This window comes from Rattus norvegicus, chromosome 5, assembly GCF_036323735.1.
Source record: "Rattus norvegicus strain BN/NHsdMcwi chromosome 5, GRCr8, whole genome shotgun sequence".
Taxonomy (NCBI): Eukaryota; Metazoa; Chordata; class Mammalia; order Rodentia; family Muridae; genus Rattus; species Rattus norvegicus.
Window position 1 is genome coordinate 24,527,492 of NC_086023.1, and position 25,340 is coordinate 24,552,831.

General features: G+C 41.7%; 1 pseudogene; it reads left to right on the forward strand.

Moving 5' to 3' along the window:
• Positions 1-5,249: 5,249 nt before the first annotated feature.
• G3bp1-ps2 (G3BP stress granule assembly factor 1, pseudogene 2) lies at positions 5,250-7,101 on the forward strand (annotated as a pseudogene).
• Positions 7,102-25,340: the final 18,239 nt, after the last annotated feature.

A 25,340-nucleotide genomic window follows, 5' to 3' on the forward strand; every position in this document is an offset into this window, starting at 1 on the left:
CTCTATGGGCTTCTACTTGTTTATTTATGTTTTCCTGGAATTCTTTCAGGGATTTTTGTGTCTCCTCTCTATGGGCTTCTACTTGTTTATTTATGTTTTCCTGGAATTCTTTCAGGGATTTTTGCGATTCTTTCAGGCATTTTTGCGATTCTTCTCTGTAGGCTTCTACTTGTTCTCTAAGGGAGTTCTTCATGTCTTTCTTGAAGTCCTCCAGCATCATGATCAAATATGATTTTGAAAATAGATCTTGCTTTTCTGGTGTGTTTGGATATTCCATGTTTGTTTTGATGGGAGAATTGGGCTCCGATGGTGCCATGTAGTCTTGGTTTCTGTTGCTTGGCTTCCTGCGCTTGCCTCTCGCCATCAGATTATCTCTAGTGTTACTTTGTTCTGCTATTTCTGACAGTGGCTAGACTGTCCTATAAGCCTGTGTGACAGGAGTGCTGTAGACCTGTTTTCCTCTCTTTCAGTCAGTTATGGGGACAGAGTGTTCTGCTTTCTGGCGTGTAGTTTTTCCTCTCTACAGGTCTTCAGCTGTTCCTGTGGGCCTGTGTCTTGAGTTCACCAGGCAGCTTTCTTGCAGCAGAAAATTTGGTCTTACCTGTGGTCCCGAGGCTCAAGTTCGCTCGTGGGGTGCTGCCCACGGGCTCTCTGCAGCGGCAGCAACCAGGAAGACCTGTGCTGCCCCTCCTGGGAGCTTCAGTGCACCAGGGTTCCAGATGGTCTTTGGCTTTTTCCTCTGGCGTCCGAGATGTGTGTGCAGGGAGCAGTCTCTTCTGGTTTCCTAGGCTTGTCTGCCTCACTGAAGGTTTAGCTCTCCCTCCCATGGGATTTGGGTGCAGAGAACTGTTTATCCGGTCTGTTTCTTTCAGGTTCCGGCGGTGTCTCAGGCAGGGTCCTGCTGCTCCTTGGCCCTCCCCCACGGGAGCCCAGAGGCCTTATACAGTTGCCTCTTGGGCCAGGGATGTGGGCAGGGGTGAGCAGAGTTGGTGGTCTCTTCCGCTCTGCAGCCTCAGGAGTGCCCACCTGACCAGGCGGTTGGGTCTCTCTCTCACCGGGTCTGGGAGCAGAGAGCTGCTGCGGGCCGGGATCCGCGGGTGTGGGACTTCAGGGAAACACAGAACGTGCCCAGTCCTAGAGAAATTCTGCTTTCGTCAGTCCCAAGCTCACCAGGCAGCTTTCTTGCAGCAGAAAATTTGGTCTTACCTGTGGTCCCGAGGCTCAAGTTCGCTCGTGGGGTGCTGCCCACGGGCTCTCTGCAGCGGCAGCAACCAGGAAGACCTGTGCTGCCCCTCCTGGGAGCTTCAGTGCACCAGGGTTCCAGATGGTCTTTGGCTTTTTCCTCTGGCGTCCGAGATGTGTGTGCAGGGAGCAGTCTCTTCTGGTTTCCCAGGCTTGTCTGCCTCTCTGAAGGTTTAGCTCTCCCTCTCACGGGATTTGGGTGCAGAGAACTGTTTATCCGGTCTGTTTCTTTCAGGTTCCGGCGGTGTCTCAGGCAGGGGTCCTGCCGCTCCTGGGCCCTCCCCCACGGGAGCCCAGAGGCCTTATACAGTTTCCTCTTGGGCCAGGGATGTGGGCAGGGGTGAGCAGAGTTGGTGGTCTCTTCCGCTCTGCAGCCTCAGGAGTGCCCACCTGACCAGGCGGTTGGGTCTCTCTCTCACCGGGTCTGGGAGCAGAGAGACACGATATATTTATTAAATGGTTTTGTTTTCTTCTTTTGAGAACTGTGGGAAATGTGTGTGGGATGAGGTATAATTGTAAAGAAATACAATGTTCTGGGGAACATTAAAAACGGAAAAGCATTAAAATCACCCTTAGCACATATTCTATGAGAGTTCATTACCAGCAGAATGTTCATTGAGAAAAGCCATTTTTCTTCAGAAGGATTACTTAGGAAATGTGTTTAGTTGATTTTACTATTGACAATAAAAATCCCGATGCAGTAGACAAGTAGTATTGGCCAAAGCCCTGACTTTGATAAGCTTCAGAGAATGAAAACATGAACTCGAAAATATACTTTCCTTCAGGTCAAATTATCTCAGGCATTGTGTCACAGGAAAGCTTACAGGAACAAACATTTAAATGCCTATTTGTACAAAGAGGGTAATGTTGGTAGGTGCTCCAAATTCACATGCAGAAGGGTTAAAAACTGGAGAGTTTCATTCAAGATCACCTAGACTGCTATTTTTTCTTATAAGTAAACCATGACTAAAGCCATCTTTATTCTTTATCTTCTAGTAAAATATAGATTTCAACATATACAATTGCATCTACATATTATCTAGCAAATTTCATTTTATTCTGCTTTTCTACATTCAGATCCAAGAGGTCTTTGCATCACTAATCTTGTATCATGTGTCTGATTTATTTTGAGTGACCATATATCCACCCTACAACAAGCTGAAGGGGACATTTCTACCTGTGGATTGTCACACAGAACCAGTAGACGCACTTTCACAGTTGTTCGTTCCTCACAGTCACTCTCCCTTTCACCACACTGTTTACCATGCATGAGTCAGGTGGAAACTCCCCAGGAGACAGAGTGGGTTTTCGACATGTATGAGTAGTATAAATATTCTAAGAGTACTTTTGTATTTCACTTAAAACATCTATGGGGCCAGCATAAGAACCTGTTAAATTCACAGCTTTATATCTCATCAGTGAGCAGACCAGCACAGTGCATCTCAGCAGTGAAAAGGCATGGGGATACTGCAGTTTGCTCCTGTGGAATACTAGATATAAGGTTCGTTTTAGGTCTTGAGCATATCACTGAGTGTACATTCAAAGGGTATGACTTCAGTGTATCAAAGAAATTCACTGTGTCACTCTTGTGTTACTTTTCACATCAGGGAAGGTATGGAGTAAATGATCTGCCCATCAACATGTGTGTGTGTGTGTGTGTGTGTGTGTGTTTCCAGCACATTATTACTCAGTGTCTTCCTGAAAGGTTCTGATTTTTGTTTCTTCACTTTACATACGAAGCATACCCATACCTCTGCCCACTTTTACCAGGCCTGCAGTACCAGAAAAATACAGGTTAGATTCCCCCATTCCTCTGCTTAATGTATTCTGTAAGGTACCTCCAGATGCTCTGAGGCATGCAGTGCTCCCTGAGTTCCATTGTCTAACCCAAGGCTGCCCACTGGAGGCCTATTGCACCAAAATCATTCAGGGACAAACAGATGGTTAAAGGTCAGCTTAAGAACACAATCAACAAAAACCAGGACAATATGGCATCTTCAGAGCACAGCTTTCCTATCACAGGAAGCCCTGGATATCCTAAGAGAACTAAAGCATGAGAAAGTGACCTTAAATCAATTCTTATAAAGATGATAGAGGCCTTTAGAGTGGCAACAAATCCCTTAAAGAAATACAGTAAAATAGAACTAAAGAGGTGAAGGAAATGAGTAAAACTGTTCAAGATCAGAAAATGGAAATAGAACCAATAAACAAAAACACCAACCAAGGGAATCCTGGAAATGGTAAACATAGGCAAGAGAAAAGAAATAACAGAGACAAGCATCACCAACAGAATACAAGAGATGGAAGAGACAATCTCAGGTACAGAAGAGTCAATAGGAGAAATGAATACATCAAAGAAAATGCAAAATACAAAAAAAATCCTAGTACAAAGCACTAGGCCAAACATAAGAAGGAATAGGAATAGAAGAAGATGAAGACTCTCAGTTCCAAGGACCAGAAAATATTTTCAACAAAATAATAGAAGAAAAATTTCTCAACCTAAAGAATGAGATGCCTATAAACATACCAGAAGCTTTCAAAACAGCAATGGATTTGACCAGAAAAGAAAATCCTCCACTTAACAATCAAAGGAACAAAGAAAGAATATTAAAAGCTGCAAGGTAATAAGGCTAAGTAACATACAGAATTCTCAACAAAGACTGGAAAATGAGAAGGGCCTAGACAGATATCTTGCAGCTTCTAAGGAACTACAGTTGCCAACATAAATTATTATATCCAGCAAAACTCCCAATCATCATAGATGGAGAAAATAAGATATTCCAAGACAAAAATAAATTTAAATCACATCTATTCATAAATCCAGCCCTGCAGAAAATAATAAAAGGAAAACAGAATATAAATAATTGCAAAAAGCAAACATACACACACACACACACACACACACACACACAGAGAGAGAGAGAGAGAGAGATAACATAAAAATAATAAGAATTAACAATTATTGGTACTTAAATGGACTCAATTCCCCAATAAAAAGACATAGGCTAATAAATGAATACAAAAATAGGATCCATCATTCTGCTGTATATTAAAAAGTACACCTTAGCAACAAAGATAGATATTACCTTAAGGTAAAGGGCTGGAAATAATTTTCTAAGCCAATGGACCTAAGAAGCAAGCTGGAGGAACCATTCTAATATCTAATAAATAGACTTTCAGCCAAAATTAATTAAAAGAGATGGGGAAGGGTACTTCATACTCATCAAAGGGAAAAAAACGAATGTGACATCTCAATTCTGAACATCTATGCCCTAAATGCAAGAGCACCCACATTTATAAAAGAAAGATTACTAAAACTTAAATCACACATTCAACTCCACACATTAATAATGGGAGAAATCAACACCCCACTCTCACCAACTGACAGGCCATTAAGACAGAGCTAAACAGAGAAATAATGAAACTAACAAACATTATGACTCAAATGGACCTAACAGATGTCTACAGAATGTTTCACCCAGGTCATAGCACTCAGTGCATTCAAAAAGAAATTAGAGAGTTTTCAAATTAATGATTTAAAAGTACACCTGAAAGGTCTAGAACAAAAATAAGCAAACACACCCAAGAGGAATAGATGGCAGAAAATAATAAAACTAATGTTTGAAATCAGTTAGAAACAAGGAGAATAATAGAAAGAATCAACAACACCCAGAGCTGGTTCTTTGAATCAGCAAGATAGACAAACCCTTGGCCAAACTAACTAAAAGGCAGAGAAACACTATTCAAATCAACAAATCAGAAATGAGAAGGGAGAAATATCAAAAGACATTGAGGAAATTCAAAGAATCATCAGATCTCATGTAAAAAGACTGTACTCCAGAAAATTGGAAAATCTTAAAGAAATGGATGATTTTCTAGGCAGATAGCACTTACCAAAGTTAAACCAAGGTCAGTTAAACTGGGCATTGCGCGAGAGACGCTGCCACCTCCTCCCACGCAGCAGCCCTGTCCTCCTGCTCAGCCGTGCAGGTTGATCCACCAAAGCGATGGTTATGGAGAAGCCTAGTCCCCTGCTGGTCAGGCAGGAGTTTGTGCGACAGTATTACACCCTGCTGAACCAGGTCTCAGACATGCTGCACAGATTTTATGGAAAGAACTCTTCCTATGCCCACGGGGGTTTGGATTCCAATGGTAAACCAGTGGTAAACCAGTCTACCGGCAGAAGGAAATCCACAGGAAAGTGACGTCACAAACCTCACCAACTGCCACACCAAGATCCGCCACGTGGATGCTCACGCAACTCTGAATGCCCGGGTGGTGGCCCAAGTGATGGGGCTACTTTCCAACAACGACTAGTCTCTGCGGAGGTTCATGCAGACCTTTGTCCTTGCTCCTGAGGGCTCTGTTGCCAACAAATTCTATGTTCACAACGACATCTTCAGATACCAAGATGAGGTCTTCAGTGGCTTTGTCACATAGCCTCAAGAGGAATCCGAGGAAGAAGTAGAGGAACCTGAAGAAAGACAGCAGTCACCAGAGGTGGTTCCTGATGATTCTGGAACTTTCTATGATCAGACTGTCAGTAATGACTTGGAGGAACATTTAGAGGAGCTTGTTGTGGAACCGAACCAGAGCCAGAGCCAGAGCCAGAGCCGGAGCCGGAACCTGTGTCCGCCATTCAAGAGGACAAGCCTGAGCTGCATTGGAAGAAGCTACTCCTAAGAGCGCCTCCCCTGCCCCGGCAGACGTGGCCCCAGCACAGGAGGACTTGAGGACATTTTCTTGGGCATCTGTGACGAGTAAGAACCTTCTTCCCAGTGGGGCTGTTCCAGTGATGGGGACACCACCTCATGTGGTCAAAATGCCAGCATCACAGCCCCGTCCAGAATCTAAGCCTGACTCTCAGATCCCACCACAAAGAAAGGCCTCAGAGAGATCAGAGAGTTCGAGAACAGCAGATCAATAAACCTCCTCATAGAGGACCCCAACCGATTTGTGAGGCTGGTGGACCAGGAGATGTGGAGCTTCGAAGGATGGTGAGGCACCCTGACAGTCACCAGCTCTTCACTGGGAACCTGCCACATGAGGTTGACAAGCTGGAACTGGAGGATTTTTTTTCCCCCAAATTGTGGGAATGTGGCGGAGCTGCACACCAACAGTGGTGAGAAGTTACCCAATCTCGGTTTTGTTGTTTGATGATTCTGAACCTGTTCAGAAGGTCCTTAATTATAGGCCCATCCTGTTCCAAGGCGCGATCTGCCTGAGGGTGGAAGAGAAGACTGAGCTGCCAGAGTAGGTGACCACAGGGACAACCACCTTCGGGGACCTGGAAAGGCCCTCCCCGTGGAGGATTGGTGCAGAAACCAGGCTTTGGCGTGGGCAGGGGGATTACAACTCCAAGGCAGTGAATTGCTTGGCTCAGATCTCCACACAGCACACAGCCCCGGCTCCTGCAGAATGTTGAATTCCTTCAACCAGCCTCGGTGTCTCGGAGTAGTCTATTATAAACTGCTTGAGTTTGTACAATTTTAATTTCACTTGTGTTCATGGTTGTGCTCCCCAACCCCCTTTCCTCCCTTGACCTTTTAGTCCTTCATCCCCAGTTATCCAGAATGATACTTTAGGAGGAACAGTTTTGTAAAGACGAAGCAGGAAGACTGACCTCCCTGCTCACGCTGCATACACAGAGTGGAGTTTCACGGACATTCCCCAGAAGAGCGAGTCTCAGTTTCACTGACAACGGATGTTTCATTTGTTGGGAGACACAGGATTTGATAAACATTTTGGAATCGGGAAAAATTAAGTCACAACTCATTTCTAGTATGGAAAAATTGCCTTTTGGCAACTGCCACTGGGTCCCTGCAGGTGTGGCTAACTGAATAAAGTGTGTTTCCAGAACTTTGTTCTTTTGACATGCGATTACCAAATGATTCTAAACCTTCATTTTTTACCACTGGATTTTAAAATTATGATGTAGCCTGTCAATGTCTAGAACACAGCTATAAGACTTTTGTTGAACTGTTAGTTTTTTTTTTTGTAGAGTTTTCATGTTTTATTTTATTTATTTATTTATTTATTTTTTTATTAACTTGAGTATTTCTTATATACATTTCGAGTGTTATTCCCTTTCCTGGTTTCTGGGCAAACATCCCCCTCCCCTCTCCCCTACCTTATGGGTGTTCTCCTCCCCACCCTCCCCCCATTGCCGCCCTCCCCACAACAGTCTAGTTCACTGGGGGTTCAGTCTTAGCAGGACCCAGGGCTTCCCCTTCCACTGGTGCTCTTACTAGGATATTCATTGCTACCTATGAGGTCAGAGTCCATGGTCAGTCCAAGTATAGTCTTTAGGTAGTAGATTAGTCCCTAGAAGCTCTGGTTGCTTGGCATTGTTGTACATATGGGGTCTCGAGCCCCTTCGAGCTCTTCCAGTTCTTTCTCTGATTCCTTCAACGGGGGTCCTATTCTCACTTCAGTGGTTTGCTGCTGGCATTCGCCTCTGTATTTGCTGTATTCTGGCTGTGTCTCTCAGGAGCGATCTACATCCGGCTCCTGTCGGTCTGCACTTCTTTGCTTCATCCATCTTGTCTAATTGGGTGGCTGTATATGTATGGGCCACATGTGGGGCAGGCTCTGAATGGGTGTTCCTTCAGTCTCTGTTTTAATCTTTGCCTCTCTCTTCCCTGCCAAGGGTATTCTTGCTCCCCTTTTAAAGAAGGAGTGAAGCATTCACATTTTGATCATCCGTCTTGAGTTTCATTTGTTCTAGGCATCTAGGGTAATTCAAGCATTTGGGCTAATAGCCACTTATCAATGAGTGCATACCATGTATGTCCTTCTGTGATTGGGTTAGCTCACTCAGGATGATATTTTCCAGTTCCAACCATTTGCCTACGAATTTCATATAGTCGTTGTTTTTGATAGCTGAGTAATATTCCATTTTGTAGATGTACCACATTTTCTGTATCCATTCCTCTATTGAAGGGCATCTGGGTTCTTTCCAGCTTCTGGCTATTATAAATAAGGCTGCTATGAACATAGTGGAGCACGTGTCTTTTTTATATGTTGGGGCATCTTTTGGGTATATGCCCAAGAGAGGTATAGCTGGATCCTCAGGCAATTCAATGTTCAATTTTCTGAGGAACCCCCAGACTGATTTCCAGAATGGTCGTACCAGTCTGCAACCCCACCAACAATGGAGGAGTGTTCCTCTTTTTCCCCATCCTCTCCAGCATCTGCTGTCACCTGAGTTTTTGATCTTAGCCATTCTCACTGGTGTGAGGTGAAATCTCAGGGTTGTTTTGATTTGGATTTCCCTTATGACTAAAGATGTTGAACATTTCTTTAGGTGTTTCTCAGCCATTCGGCATTCCTCAGCTGTGAATTCTTTGTTTAGCTCTGAACCCCATTTTTTAGTAGGGTTATTTGTCTCCCTGCGGTCTAACTTGTTGAGTTCTTTGTATATTTTGGATATAAGGCCTCTATCTGTTGTAAGATTGGTAAAGATCTTTTCCCAATCTGTTGGTTGCCGTTTTGTCCTAACCACAGTGTCCTTTGCCTTACAGAAGCTTTGCAGTTTTATGAGATCCCATTTGTCGATTCTTGATCTTAGAGCATAAGCCATTGGTGTTTTGTTCAGGAAATTTTTTCCAGTGCCCATGTGTTCCAGATGCTTCCCTAGTTTTTCTTCTATTAGTTTGAGTGTGTCTGGTTTGATGTGGAGGTCCTTGATCCACTTGGACTTAAGCTTTGTACAGGGTGATAAGCATGGATCGATCTGCATTCTTCTACATGTTGACCTCCAGTTGAACCAGCACCATTTGCTGAAAATGCTATCTTTTTTCCATTGGATGGTTTTGGCTCCTTTGTCAAAAATCAAGTGACCATAGGTGTGTGGGTTCATTTCTGGGTCTTCAATTCTATTCCATTGGTGTATCTGTCTGTCTCTGTACCAATACCATGCAGTTTTTATCACTATTGCTCTGTAATACTGCTTGAGTTCAGGGATAGTGATTCCCCCTGAAGTCCTTTTATTGTTGAGGATAGCTTTAGCTATCCTGGGTTTTTTGTTATTCCAGATGAATTTGCAAATTCTTCTGTCTAACTCTTTGAAGAATTGGATTGGTATTTTGATGGGGATTGCATTGAATCTGTAGATAGCTTTTGGTAAAATGGCCATTTTTTACTATATTAATCCTGCCAATCCATGAGCATGGGAGATCTTTCCATCTTCTAAGGTCTTCTTCAATTTCTTTCCTCAGTGTCTTGAAGTTCTTATTGTACAGATCTTTTACTTGCTTGGTTAAAGTCACACCGAGGTACTTTATATTATTTGGGTCTATTATGAAGGGTGTCGTTTCCCTAATTTCTTTCTCGGCTTGTTTCTCTTTTGTGTAGAGGAAGGCTACTGATTTATTTGAGTTAATTTTATACCCAGCCACTTTGCTGAAGTTGTTTATCAGCTTTAGTAGTTCTCTGGTGGAACTTTTGGGATCACTTAAATATACTATCATATCATCTGCAAATAGTGATATTTTGACCTCTTCTTTTCCGATCTGTATCCCCTTGACCTCCTTTTGTTGTCTGATTGCTCTGGTTAGAACTTCAAGAACTATATTGAATAAGTAGGGAGAGAGGGGGCAGCCTTGTCTAGTCCCTGAATTTAATGGGATTGCTTCAAGTTTCTCTCCATTTAGTTTAATGTTAGCAACTGGTTTGCTGTATATGGCTTTTACTATGGTTAGGTATGGGCCTTGAATTCCTATTCTTTCCAGGACTTTTATCATGAAGGGGTGTTGAATTTTGTCAAATGCTTTCTCAGCATCTAATGAAATGATCATGTGGTTTTGTTCTTTCAGTTTGTTTATATAATGGATCACGTTGATGGTTTTCCGTATATTAAACCATCCCTGCATGCCTGGGATGAAGCCTACTTGATCATGGTGGATGATTGTTTTGATGTATTCTTGGATTCAGTTTGCCAGAATTTTATTGAGTATTTTTGCGTCGATATTCATAAGGGAAATTGGTCTGAAGTTCTCTTTCCTTGTTGGGTCTTTGTGTGGTTTAGGTAAAAGAGTAATTGTGGCTTCATAGAACGAATTCGGGAGTGATACATCTGTTTCAATTTTGTGGAATAGTTTGGATAATATTGGTATGAGGTCTTCTATGAAGGTCTGATAGAATTCTGCACTGAACCCGTCTGGACCTGGGCTCTTTTTGGTTGGGAGACCTTTAATGACTGCTTCTATTTCCTTAGGAGTTATGGGGTTGTTTAACTGGTTTATCTATTCCTGATTTAACTTCGGTACCTGGTATCTGTCTAGGAAATTGTCCATTTCCTGCAGATTTTCAAGTTTTGTTGAATATAGGCTTTTACAGTAAGATCTGATGATTTTTTGAATTTCCTCTGAATCTGTAGTCATGTCTCCCTTTTCATTTCTGATTTTGTTAATTTGGACACCCTCTCTGTATCCTCTCGTTAGTCTGGCTAAGGGTTTATCTATCTTGTTGATATTCTCAAAGAACCAACTTTTGGTTCTGTTGATTCTTTCTATGGTCCTTTTTGTTTCTACTTGGTTGATTTCAGCTCTGAGTTTGATTATTTCCTGCCTTCTACTCCTCCTAGGTGTATTTGCTTCTTTTTGTTCTAGAGCTTTTAGGTGTTCTGTCAAGCTGCTGACATATGCTCTTTCCTGTTTCTTTCTGCAGGCACTCAGCGCTATGAGTTTTCCTCTTAGCACAGCTTTCATTGTGTCCCATAAGTTTGGGTCTGTTGTACCTTCATTTTCATTAAATTCTAAAAAGTTTTTAATTTCTTTCTTTATTTCTTCCTTGACCAGGTTATCATTGAGTAGAGCATTGTTCAATTTCCAAGTGTATGTGGGCATTCTTCCTTGATTGTTATTGAAGACCAGTGTTAGGCCGTGGTGGACCGATAGCACGCATGGGATTATTTCTATCTTTCTGTACCTGTTGAGGCCCGTTTTTTGACCAATTATATGGTCAATTTTGGAGAAAGTACCATGAGGAGCTGAGAAGAAGGTATATCCTTTTGCTTTAGGATAGAATGTTCTATAAATATCCGTTAAGTCCATTTGGCTCATGACTTCTCTTAGTCTGTCTACGTCTCTGTTTAATTTCTGTTTCCATGATCTGTCCATTGATGAGAGTAGGGTGTTGAAATCTCCTACTATTATTGTGTGAGTTGCAATGTGTCTTTTGAGCTTTAGTAAGTTTTCTTTTACGTATGTAGGTGCCCTCGTATTTGGGGCATAGATATTTAGGATTGAGAGTTCATCTTGGTGGATTTTTCCTTTGATGAATATGAAGTGTCCTTCCTTATCTTTTTTGATGACTTTTAGTTGAAAATTGATTTTATTTGATATTAGAATGGCTACTCCAGCTTGCTTCTTCTGACCATTTGCTTGGAAAGTTGTTTTCCAGCCTTTCACTCTGAGGTAGTATCTGTCTTTGTCTCTGAGGTGTGTTTCCTGTAGGCAGCAGAATGCAGGGTCCTTGTTGCGTATCCAGTTTGTTAATCTATTTCTTTTTATTGGGGAGTTGCGGCCATTGATGTTGGGAGATATTAAGGAATAGTGATTATTGCTTCCTGTTATATACATATTTGGATATGTTTGTGTGCTTTTCTTCTCTTTGTTTTGTTGCCAAGACGATTAGTTTCTTGCTTCTTCTAGGGTATAGCTTGCCTCCTTATGTTGGCCTTTACCATTCATTATCCTTTGTAGTGCTGGATTTGTAGAAAGATATTGTGTAAATTTGGTTTTGTCATGGAATATCTTGGTTTCTCCATCTATGTTATTTGAGAGTTTTGCAGGATACAGTAACCTGGGCTGGCATTTGTGTTCTCTTAGGGTCTGTATGACATCTGTCCAGGATCTTCTGGCCTTCATAGTTTCTGGCGAAAAGTCTGGGGTGATTCTGATAGGTGTGACTTTATATGTTACTTGACCTTTTTCCCTTACTGCTTTTAATATTCTTTCTTTATTCTGTGTGTTTGGTGTTTTGAGTATTATGTGACGGGAGGTGTTTCTTTTCTGGTCCAATCTATTTGGAGTTCTGTAGGCTTCTTGTATGCCTATGGGTATCTCTTTTTTTAGGTTAGGGAAGTTTTCTTCTATGATTTTGTTGAAGATATTTACTGTTCCTTTGAGCTGGGAGTCTTCGCTCTCTTCTATACCTATTATCCTTAGGTTTGATCTTCTCATTGAGTCCTGGATTTCCTGTATGTTTTGGACCAGTAGCTTTTTCTGCTTTACATTATCTTTGACAGTTGAGTCAATGATTTCTATGGAATCTTCTGCTCCTGAGATTCTCTCTTCCATCTCTTGTATTCTGTTGGTGAAGCTTGTATCTACAGCTCCTTGTCTCTTCTTTTGGTTTTCTATATCCAGGGTTGTTTCTATGTGTTCTTTCTTGATTACTTCTATTTCCATTTTTAATTCCTTCAACTGTTTGATTTTGTTTTCCTGGAATTTTTTCAGAGATTTTTGCGATTCCTTTCTGTAGGCTTCTACTTGTTTATTAATGTTTTCCTTTGTTTCTCTAAGGGAGTTCTTCACGTCTTTCTTGAAGTCCTCCAGCATCATGATCAAATATGATTTTGAAACTAGATCTTGCTTTTCTGGTGCGTTTGGATATTCCGTGTTTGTTTTGGTGGGAGAATTGGGCTCCGATGATGCCATGTAGTCTTGGTTTCTGTTGCTTGGGTTCCTGCACTTGCCTCTTGCCATCAGATTATCTCTAGTGTTACTTTGTTCTGCTATAAGCCTGTGTGTCAGGAGTGCTGTAGACCTGTTTTCCTGTTTTCTTTCAGCCAGTTATGGGGACAGAGTGTTCTGCTTTCAGGCATATAGTTTTTCCTATGTACAGGTCTTCAGCTGTTCCTATGGGCCTGTGTCTTGAGTTCACCAGGCATGTCACTTGCAGCAGAAATGTTGGCCTTACCTGTGGTCCCGAGGCTCAAGTTTGCTCTTGGGGTGTTGCTTATGAGCTCTTCGCGGCGGCAGCAGCCAGGAAGATCTGTGCCACCCTTTCTGGGAGCTTCAGTACACCAGGGTTCCAGATGGCGTTTGGTGTTTTCCTCTGGCATCAGAGATGTGTGCAGAGTGCAGTATCTTCTGGTTTCCTAGGAGTGTCTGCCTCTCTGAAGATTTAGCTCTCCCTCCCATGGGATTTGGGTGCAGAGAACTGTTTATCCGGTAGATCCCTTCAGGTTCTGGCGCTGTCTCAGACGCCGCGGTCCTGCTGCTCTTGGGCCCTTCTCTATGGGAACCCAGAGGCCTTATACAGTTTCCTCTTGGGCCAGGAATATGGGCAGGGGTGGGCAGTGTTGGTGGTCTCTTCCGCTCTGTAGCCTCAGGAGTGCCCACCTGACCAGGCGGTGAGGTCTCTCTCCCACGGGGTTTGGGAGCAGAGAGCTGCTGCGGGCCGGGATCCGCGGGTTTGGGCTCCTGTTTTATTTGTGTTTGATAAAAAAAAATAAAAAGAGGACAATAAATTTCCACGAGAAAACAAACCCTCAAATCTGATAAGAAAACCAAGCAAAATTGTGTCTTCTATTTATCTTTGATTCTGTTCTTGGCAATTGTTTAAAGAAAAATAATAAAGATTCCAGATTTGTTTTAAAAAAGTAGATCAATTAAAGCATCTCAATAGTCCTATAACCCTCAAGAGGCAGACATTAAAATTCTGTGAACCAAAAAATTCCATGGCCAGATGGTTTTAGTACAAAATTTGATCATGTTTTCAAGGAAGAGCTAAAGCTAATACTCATCAAACTATTTCACAAAATAGAGACAGGAAGAACACTGCCAAACTCATTTTATAAATCCACAGTTACCTAAACCACACAAAGACTCAACAATGAAATAGAATTTTAGACCAACTTCCCTTATGAACATGGATGGAAAATACTCAGCAAAACACTCAGAAATTGAATCCAAGAACACATAAAAATGATCATTTATCACATTTAAGTAGGCTTTATCCCAGGGATGCAGGTGGGGTTGAATCTATAAAAATCTATCAATATAATCCATCATACAAACACACTGAAAGAAGAAAAACCCACGTGATCATCTCATTAGATATTGAAAAAGCCTTTGACAAAATCCAACACCACTTCCTATAATTCTTGGAGAGATCGGGGATACAAGATGCGTACCTAAACATAATAAAAGCAATATACAGCAAGCCAGTAGCCAACATTAACTAAATAGAAACTTAAAGCAATCCCATGAAAACCAGGGACAAGATAAGGCTGCCCACTCTCTCCCTATCTATTTAACATCATATTTGAAGTTATAGCTAGAGCAGTAAGACAACTAAAGGCGATCAAGGGGATACAAAGAAGTAGTCAAAGTATTGCTACTCACAGATGATATGATGGCATACATAAGTGATCCCAAAAATTCTACCAGAGAACTACTACAGCTGATAAGCGCCTTTGTGGCTGGACACAAAAATTAACTAAAACAAATAAATACACACCCAAACTAAAAAACAGCCACAACTGAGTTAGACATCAGAAGATGGAAAAATATCTCATGCTCATGGATAGGTAGGACTAACATAATAAAAAACGCCCATCTTGACAATAGCAATCTACAGATTTAATTCAATTCCCACCAAAATTTCAGCACAATTCTTTGTATAGACCTTGAAGTAGCAATTCTCAACTTCATATGAAAAAACAAACAAAGAAACAAACAACCCAGGATAGTTAAAACAATCTTGTACAATAAAAGGACTTCTGGAGGTATCACCTCAGATTTTAAGGTACACTACAGAGCAATAATAATAACAATAACTATGTATTGGTTTAGGAACAGAGAGATTGATCAATGGAACAGAATTAAAGCCTCAGAAATAATCCCACACAACTTTATATTTGACAAAGAAGTTAAACCATACAATAGAAAAAAGAAAGCATCTTCAACAAATGGTGTTGGCCTCACTGGATGTCTGAATGAATTCAAATAGACCCATGTCTATCACCTGCCAAAAATTCATGTCCAAGTGGATACCTCAACATAAAACCTAATACCCTAAATATAATAGAAGAGAAAGTGGGGAAGTTTCTTGAACTCATTGACCCAGGAGACAGATTTCCTGAACAAAAAACCTATAGCTCAGGCAAAATGGCAGTCTACAGGATGGGAAGATATCTTTACTAATCCTACATCCATCAGAGGACTAAGCTGCAGTATAGAAAGAACCGAATAACCCAATTAAAAATGGAGTAAAGAGAGCCAAACAGAGAATTCTTTTTTTTTCCTTTTCTTTTTTTCTGGAGCTGGGGACCGAACCCAGGGCCTTGCACTTGCTAGGCAAGCGCTCTACCACTGAGCTAAATCCCCAACCCCCAAACAGAGAATTCTTAACAGAGGTATCTTCATGGGCTAGAGAGATGGCTCAGTTGTTAAGAGCACTGACTGCTCTTCCAGAGGTCATGAGTTCAAATCCTAGCACTACATGGTGGCTCATAGCCATCTGTAATGAGATCTGATGCCCTCTTCTGGTGTGTCTGAAGTCAGCTACAGTGTACTTATATATGATAAATACATCTTTAAAAAGGAGCACTTTAAAAATGTTCAGTGTTCTTAGTCATTATGGCAGTGAAAATTAAAATAGTGAGGTTCTATCTTACACCCATCAGAATGGCTACAATTAAAAACTCAAGTGACAGCATATGCTGGCAAGAATGTGGAGCACAGGGAATATTCGTCCATTGGTGGGAGTATAAATCTTTGCAACCACTTTGGAAATCAATTTGGTTGTTTCTCAGAGGAAGGGAACAGAGATGGTGATCAGGTGTGTGTGTGTGTGTGTGTGTGTGTGTGTGTGTGTGTGTGTGTGTGTGTGGTGGGGGAGAGGTATGGGAGTGAGAATGGAAATTGGTTGTGGGCATCTCTGGAATTAGCTGGAGATTGGGACTGGAGAGCCTCCAGAGAGTTTGGAGGTGATGCTACCTGAGTTTACTACCAGCGGGCAATATGGAGACTGAAGTGGCCACCTTCTGTAGCCAGGTGGGACTCCCAGGGAGGAAGGGGAACATCAACCCATCCACAGGTCCTTCAACCACAAATTTGTCATCCCTATAAAATTTGCCAAAATAAAAATGGAGCAGAGACCAAGGAAATGGCCAACTAATGACTGAGACCCATCCCATGTGAGAGTACCAACACCTGACACCGTTAATGATACTCTGGGAGTTTTATCGAAGAGTTGGGTATATATTTACATGTGCCACAAGAGTCAAGGACACTGGGGCTGGAGAGATGGCTCAGTGGTTAAAAGCCCCGACTGCTCTTCCAGAGGTCCTGAGTTCAATTCCCAGCAACCATATGGTGGCTCACAACCATCTGTAAAGAGATCTGATGCCCTCTTCTGGTGGATCGGAAGACAGCTACAGTGTACTTATATATAATAAATGAATAAATCTTTTTAAAAAAAAGAGTCAAGAACACCACAAGAAGACCTATAGAGTCAAGTAACCTGGGCCCATGGGGGCTCACACAGATTGATCACCAAAGAGCATGCTGGGGCTGTATCTAGGCCCCCTCCACATTTGTAGTAGATGTGCAGCTTCCTCTTCATGCGGGTCCCCTAAAAATTGGAGTTGGGAGCTGTCTCTGATTCTGTTTCTTGCCATTGACGTTCCTTCCCCTAGTTGGACTGCCTGGTTGTACCTCAGTGGAAGATGATGTGCTTAGTCCTGCTAAGACTGGAAGATTAGGGCAGGGCAGTATGCAAGGAGCAAGGGGGCCTTCCCCTTCTCTGAGAAAAAGGGGAGAAGATAATTCTTTATTATCTTTGGAGGTCCTAAGGACCGGACTGAGAGAAGAGGAGGGAGGAAGCAGTAATCAGCATGTAAACTGAATAATTAATTAATTAATAAAACCCCTATGAAGCATACGCTTGTGAAAATCAAATCTTCTGAATCTATTCCAGTAGTAACGTTTAATTTAAGGTACAGGATAGCCTTTTGTCTCTTTGGGACAATTTAGAACACGAATAATAAACTATTTAGTGGTTCTGCAAAGACAAATGCTTGTTTCCTATTCTTCTGTTGTGGGAGGTGCGATGGAGAAAGAACAAAAACTGGTAAAGCAACAAGGAAAATTCTCAGCCTCTGTTCTTTCGTATCCCCCTGACTCATCATGTCAGAAACTGTATACCTGCCATCATTTTGATAACCAGAAATACAAACTTCAAGCCTGTGATGTTTTAACATCTGCATCAGAGTCTCAGCTCACACCTTCTGAGCTGCCACCTCTGCTACAATGGCAGCTGTCACGCCATGTGAGTATTTTATTGTCTGCCATGATGTCAATGGCGGTGTGTGGCAGAACCTTCCCTTAATGAATAAAGATTTCAGGGGGCCAATCACTGGGTGAGGAGTAGGCGGGACTTCAGTGTCAGAATGAGGTAGCGGGCAGGCTGAAGAAAGATGCTTTCTTTTGGACTGGAAAGATGATTGAGATAAAATGTAGCTAGGGAAGGCCCCTGGCTTTGGTGGAGGATCTGCTGGGATCCGCTACCAAAGGATTTGTAACTTAGAAGAGCTTACAAATTAGGATGCTGGGTGCTGAGCCCGGCGACTGTGTTACCCGTTGATTCTAAACTATGTTTGTGTGTGTTGTTTTCATTCACACGGTGACTCAACTGGGTTCCAGAGAGAAAGGTACAGTGGTAAAGCATGGGTTTGTGAGAAATGCACCCCTAAAAACCATGGGAATTTGGAAGCGTTGGACTGGCATGGTAGCGACCCTCCATGGGGTACTTAGTGAGCCAGGTGGAGAGATTTTGGAGCTCAGGTCAGAGTCTGCCAGTCTGAGAACAAGACAGGGCAGCCTGTCTGCCTGTGCCTTGCTGGCGGTAGCGTGGGATTGCCACTTTAATATTTCCCACTATAGTGGTATTTCAACAAATACCAACTGCAGAGCATGAAACTCTGTCCCACGGAAGAGGAAGAGGTTCTTCATAATGAGCTCAGGCCAGAGCATTTCCTCCTGGGAGCTGTTTGTTGCTAGACCAGCAGGTATTTGTGCTATCCCTGATCTGGACCTAAAAGAAGATCAGATCTGTGGAACCTGAGTTCTCACTGGAAAAACTTGCTAACACTGGGAATAGAGAGACTGTGCCAAAGTCTTCTCTCAAGGAAGGATAGTACATTTATTCTAATTGAATACACTTTCTAAATCCTTACATTGTGTATTGATTGTGATTATACAATGATGATATTGCCGGTCTGACTGCTCTCTGAAGTTGAAAGGAAGCACGCTCCCAAGGAGAGTGTAGTTGCTGTAGGCCTATGCTCTAATGATACCAGATCATTCATGTGCTCAGGTCCCCAATGTAAAATGGTACAGCCTGTGTATATGACACAATCACATCCCCCTGTTTATTTGAAAGCATCTCTATGACTTATAACACAAATATCACATAATAGTTGTCCTGACTGGCTTAGGAAGCAATCACAAGAAGCAGTTAATGAATTTTCATTAGAAATATATTTTAATCAATATCTTACATCAATAGCTGGCCAAAAAGGCATGTATAGGACCCACAGATGTGGAGGGCAGACTGTACAATAGTCAGAGAACTGTTGTAGTCTAACCTCTGAACTCAGAGAGCTGACCCTGAGCTTCCAGTGGACGCTACAGGTAAAGGGCAAGTGGCTTGGTGTGAAAATACTAATGCCATACCTAGCTCAATCATAGATTTTTTTCTTACATGATAAACAAGGCAAACTTGGTAAAGCTCTTTGAGAACACCAACAGTGGTTTCCAAAAAGTATTATTACCACAGATGTTCCTGCAAGATAATCAAAAGAGCACATCTGACTCTAGTACAGAGTCCTCGTTTCTCTTGCTGATTCTACCATTTGAGGCTTTCAAAGCTGAAGGCTTTCATGATTAAGCACATATTATCCTCCTGGAAGATATTTCTTTTTTGGCAGATGAGATAGTGGAACAGATCCACAACTTGTCAAGAGGAGTTACTGTGTCATTAAAAAGCCTTTAACACAATGTTTTTCTCTTTCCATGCTGGTTGAAAAGATTTGAATGCAGAAGCAGAGATATAACAATAACAATACAAAACCTAAATTGTCCATGGAAAAGCTTAAACCAAGTTAAAATTTTCCATTTGCCAAATGTTCTCCAGGCAATTTAAATGTAATTCAAAACAGGCATTCAGTAGCCGCAGATGTGTGTTGTATCAAAATGGTCTTTGTCCTGGTTGTATACATCCAATTTCTTTCTGAAGATGATTGTAAAAATTACTCTATTACCACGGAAGAAAGTATGCACAAATTCAATTATGAAATTTATACAATTAAGGTTTATTTTCTTATTAACCCTAGAACTCATTGAACAACCACATTCTTAGTTATATGGCTCTTTCAAACCTAGAAACAGTTCTAGAAAGGTCTTCTGTGGCTCTAGGTGAGGTGGTTCAGTTCTGGGTCTCAAAATCGAAGGAGTAAGAACAGATTTCTCTCGGTTTAGAGAACATGAAAAGGAGCTGTTTTGGTCATTGGACTGCAAAGATCTCACAATCTTCTATATCCACCAGAGAACAAAACCAGACACTGAATATTTATCAAAGGGTGCATACCATTGGCAGCCCCTTGCAGAAAGCAGGGTGCTCCCTCAAACTCTGTAGGAACTGTGATGATCTTGAGAATTTGTGGTTTGGGTGACACAAACAAAAGAAGTCATGAAGGGTTTCTGGGAAGTTTTTGGATATTAATAAGAAGTTTCTAAAGTTTCTGTCATCATCGAAAAACCTCAGATTTCTCCACATAGCACTTCTGGGCCTTTGTGGACATTATGTGTGCTAAGATTGGCATGACAGAAAGATCTAGAAAGGAAGATCAATGGAGGCCTACTCTGTCCTGAAGCTTCTGGGTTCTCAGCAGAGGCCTTGCTGAACCTCTGAGCCACGTCATTAAGTCATCTTGTGCCCCGATGGAGAGAAGGTGTGACTGGTGTTTCTAGTCTTTGATTGGCTGGGTAAAACTGTAGATCCTTCCTTAACTGTAACTTCTCTGACTTTCATACATGGAACAAGAACCTTAGGATACACCACACAGGACTGAGAATTCAGTGAAGTTTTATGGACAGATATTTAGCACACCACCTGGCACAAAGTAAATGCTCAGTAAATAATTGCAGCAGCGAGATCAGTGACCTCAAGGTCCATTCTCAGTGTGTGGCAGAAGGCCCAGCACCTAAAGAGTCTGCATTTGGAAAATGCTTATTAAAATAGTCATGCAGAATGAGAGCACATTCTCAACATCTGTGCAAACACACCACAGGTTCCTTTTAGATTGCCAAGGCCAGTGGTGGATAGAAATCATGTGGTCCACTCTAAAGCTCTCCAGTGGCCTCCTGATTCTGTTCTAGAGCCAGTCTTACACTGTCAAATGGGAGACTACTAAAGAAAGCAGTGGGTTTGCAAGCCGTTTTCTTTCTCTCTTGCCCCTTATACTTGTTTGGTGATCATCTGAAGGGTAATACTGACAGAGAGCTAAGGCTTTTAAGACTCTGAATGTTCAGAGTTGTTTGTAGTGGACAAATCAGGAATTTCCTGATATAAAGAACTTTGCTTTCTAGAGCACCCACATATGCGGGTGACTTTCATCTGTGGGATAGAAAAAATATGACTCAGGTAGCTGTCTCAAAAAAATCATGTGAACCTCATGTTAAAGCTTGCTTACATGGCCAGAGCATGTCCACATTAACCACAGAGGCAAAGGCCTACAGTGAAGGCTCCTTGCTTCTATGGCTCCCAGTGATTTTTGACTAAATAGAACTAGCTCCTTCGTGTGACCTTTCATTCTTATGTCTTTGTTGCCATGTTCAATAGCAAGGTCAAAGATATGGAGACTTCTAAAGTTAATCTGAAACCTACAAAGGAGGCATTGTGGCTGCTATGTAAGCATCTTTGATGAATGAGTGGAAAAGGAATAAGAGAATAATTAGAGAATCAGGGTTATTGGTGACTTGTCTTTAACAATTCTCCAGAAGACAGTACTGGAAACAAAACACTAGATAGCACCTCCTAAATTTGTAGGATTTCAGGCAAGATTGGCAGAAGGAAAGAAAAGAGGGTCTATCAGTTGGCTCCTGAGAAATCTTTAGGTCTAGAATCCCATCTCCTGTGAGTTAGTTTTCTATGGGTTGTTTTAGCCAGGAAAGAAACTTAGTGTGCTTTTAGAAGGATATCCATAGAGGAATGGTTTTAATATAAGGCAAATAACAACTGGCCAGAATACACACCAAGTAATCACAGACTTCTGGGGAACATCTTGAGAAATGTGTCCATGGCGATTGCATTGAATTGAATACTCATCAGAATGTTCTTGCACAAACTTAGAGGCCAGAGCCTAGGGTATTTGGCCTCTTGCTTCTAGGCCACAAACTTGCTGTCTTAGCAACTGCTGAGATATGTATAGTAAAAACAGTGGCCAAAGATTGACTAGCACATGGCCTAGATCTTGAGCACTGATTATTTTTCTCATGCAGTAGCGCGCATAGCACTTTCCAACACTGTGAAAGCTAGCCAGTAAGTATGAATCCTTTAGGACAGGGCCAACTGGATTTTTCTATGTCCTATGACCCAAGTATGCGTTGTCTTCAGAGACAGTGTCTTACTGTCAGTCCTAGAGGCTAAGAAACAGGAATGGTGATTTTCTGTAATAGTCTGGGGACTTGGGACCTCATTGGCCAACAACTGAAAAAGAGGTAACTCATGCATGGGACTGGGATTTTTAATTTGTTAGCATGTGATGTCTGGATTTTATATATATAAATATGTAATATATATGTATTTATATTATATAAATATATATGTATATTATATAAATATATAAATATATATAAATATGCATATGCATAGTTTTATGCAAATATGTCTGTAGTAGTAGGTTTTCATATGGATTTTAAAAGGTCTTTAGTGTTAGTTATTCATCTCCATATTCCTCTCTCTACCATGCCATCCCCACGTTTAATCCTTCTGGAAGGTCTTGCAGACAGGAGCACGCGGAGAACTTTTTGCTCCCTTTGATAACAGTACCTTCTGATGACCTACCTGAGAATGTTTCACAATCACTCTTTATATAAGTAGGAGAAGCACAGGGAAGCTACAGCAAAATAGTACCAAAAATGGCAGCAGCCAGTGATGATAGTCCATACTGTACACAACTGTCCTTGTGCCAGACAACGGTAGCACTGGCTGTGTGGTGGGTTTCTTCACACTAGTGGCACTACTCACATGGAGACAACTTGTTGCACTTAGACCATATGGTAGCTGTAACACACGAGGACATAGACATTTTTGTGTTCCATGCTAATGGTAGGGGTCTATGGTGCTGTTTCTGTCACCAGCTCAAGCTTTGTTACCTAACACATGACTCTACTTAATCTGGAGACAGTAGGATGTTTGCAGATTGGCCTGGCAGCAACCAATTTTAAGGAGACAGGACATGGAAACAAGCAACTATTCCAGTTATAAACAACAAATGATATTTTACATTATATCCAAGACTATATTATACATTATAATTGTATATAATATAATTATATACTCTCTATATACATTAGAATATATGTATTTTCATAGATGTATTACAATTGTATGTAGTATAATTATATATTCTTTCTCTTCACTCTTCATACACAGAGAGAGAGAGAGAGAGAGAGAGAGAGAGAGGACTCAAAAAAACAAAAACAAACCATGAGCTGGCCTAGATCTACTGAATGTATTTTGGAATTTGAGACTTCGCTCTGTGGATAGCTAGGCAAATTTTTACACACTAAAGATTTCATAGCCCAGTGGGGTTTTACCCAAATGAAGTCCAGTATGGAAAAGTGAACTGCTGTTGATCTCATCAGAGTGCTCACTGAAGTGAACTCAGGGGAACAGGACTGATGTAGACACACATTCTAGCCTCCTGACTGTTTCAAGCACTAAAGATTGAAACCTAGGCCGTGGCATGTCTGACACATATTCTCCTTTCCATCCCAACTCCTGAAGGTGACTTGGACATCCGTGTGTATGAACTATCTGGAAGAGTAGGACATGCATGATACCATCAAGTCTTCAGGCACCAAGAGGCCACTGCATTCCTCAGGGACAGCAGTTTTAGGACATTGTGTTTTCTACTATAAGAAGCCAGAGTTAAATCAGTAAGGCTTTTTATAGACTAATCTAAACAAAGCAATTGAAATTTCCAAACAAGAAAAGTTCACTGGTGGAAACTTTCCTCCTCACCTTTGTCCTGAGATCTATTATATGTTATAGTTCTGTGTGTTCTGTTCTGTTTTTGTTGTTGTTGTTTCGAGTCATGGACACGGACACACACACACACACACACACACACACACACACACACACACACTTCTTCTTTTTAAAGTTTTTAAATTGAAAATAGATTCCTTTCTCATACAATACATTCTAATCAGTTTCCCCTCTTTCCATCTCTCCTAGTTCACCTTTATTTCCCTCTCCCCCACACCCTCTCCCCTCTATTTCTCCTTCAGACAAGTTCAGGCCTCTAAGATATGATGGTTAAAAAAAGACAAAACAAGATACAATAAGAACAGGCAACACTTTCCTATAGGGCATGGACAAGGCAACCCAATAGAAGGAAAGGGGTCTCAAGAACAGTCAAAAGAGTCAGAGAAACACTTCCTCCTACTGTTAGGAGTCCCACAAAAACACTAAGATAACAATAGAACTTGTTGGAAAGATGTTTGGTTTAACTTGAGTACCATTCCCTGAAAGAAACCTCATGCCCTACACTGCCTGAATGGCCAGAAACTATAGACTCAAATACAACTGGCAAAAACTCAATGAAATGATTCGTAATATTATGCTACACTTATAGATCAGTCCCTTGTTCAGTCATCATCAAAAAGGTTTCCCCCAGCAGCAGATAGGAACAGAGGCTGAGTCCCACAGTCAGATATTATGTAGACAGAGTCTAAATTGGAGTTCTTTAGCAAGACCTTTCCCTCTGAGATCAGGGAACCCTGCAGAAGATGGAGAATACAGACTGTAGGAGTCAGAGGGGACGGCAGACGTCAGGAGAACATGGTTCACCAAATCAGCTAAGCAGGGCTCATAGCAGCAAGCTGTGAAGTGGCAAGAAATGGGCCTGCATATGCAAAGGACCCAATGTTGACCTGTAGACAAGGGACTGATCTAGGGGTATAGCAAAATACCCATTAAGGCCATTGCCCCAGTACATCTTGCAGACAGGGCAGATGGAGGTCTTTGTGCCTGGGTTGGTGTCCACATTTTTCTTTCCATAGCCTACAGAGCACTTTCACATGCCACTGAGACTAGAAGGTGGGGTGAGGGATCTCACTGGACCTCTCTGTGTTCAGCGAGCTGTGTGGGAGTTGTCCTCAGGAATGGGCCCTGATGTCAGCTTTTAGAGAGTGACCTTCTTTCCTAGCATCAGCTCTCGTTGTTTGGAAATATTCATGGTACCTGCTTGGCCAACAACTCAATCAAATGTAAGCCAGTCCAACCACTAGAAGCCTTGCTTGGCTTTAAAAGATGTCCAGTTCAGATTCAATATTCTCTAGTACTAGGAGTCCTCTTTAAGGTCATCCTCACAGATTCCAGGAATTCTTACTCATTAAGTCTCTAATTCCCCCAAATACTGTCCCCCAATTCTAGCTGTCTTTCTTCAACCTCTCCTTTCATCCTTCCCCCAACACCTGATTCCCCCCACTTCCATCCATACCTACCCCTAGTCTACCTGCAGAATATGTTCTATTGCTCCAACTTTTCAAGACATGGAAAATGGAAGGTTGGTATATTTTTGACTTGTGGTAAAGATTAAATAAAAATTTAATGATTACATGCAATGATAGAACCTGCTTATCATTCCTTTAATACTGACACTTCGAAATGTTTGTGTAAGCTAGGCCTCGTAACACAAACCTATAATCTTAGCTCTTTGGAAGGCTGAGGCAAGAGGATTGTAAGATGAAGGCCTGTCTGGATTATGGAGTGAGTTCAAGGCCATCTTGATATCTACCAAGACCTTGATTTCTAGTAATAAAAATTTATTAGAGCTGGAGAGGAGCTTAGCT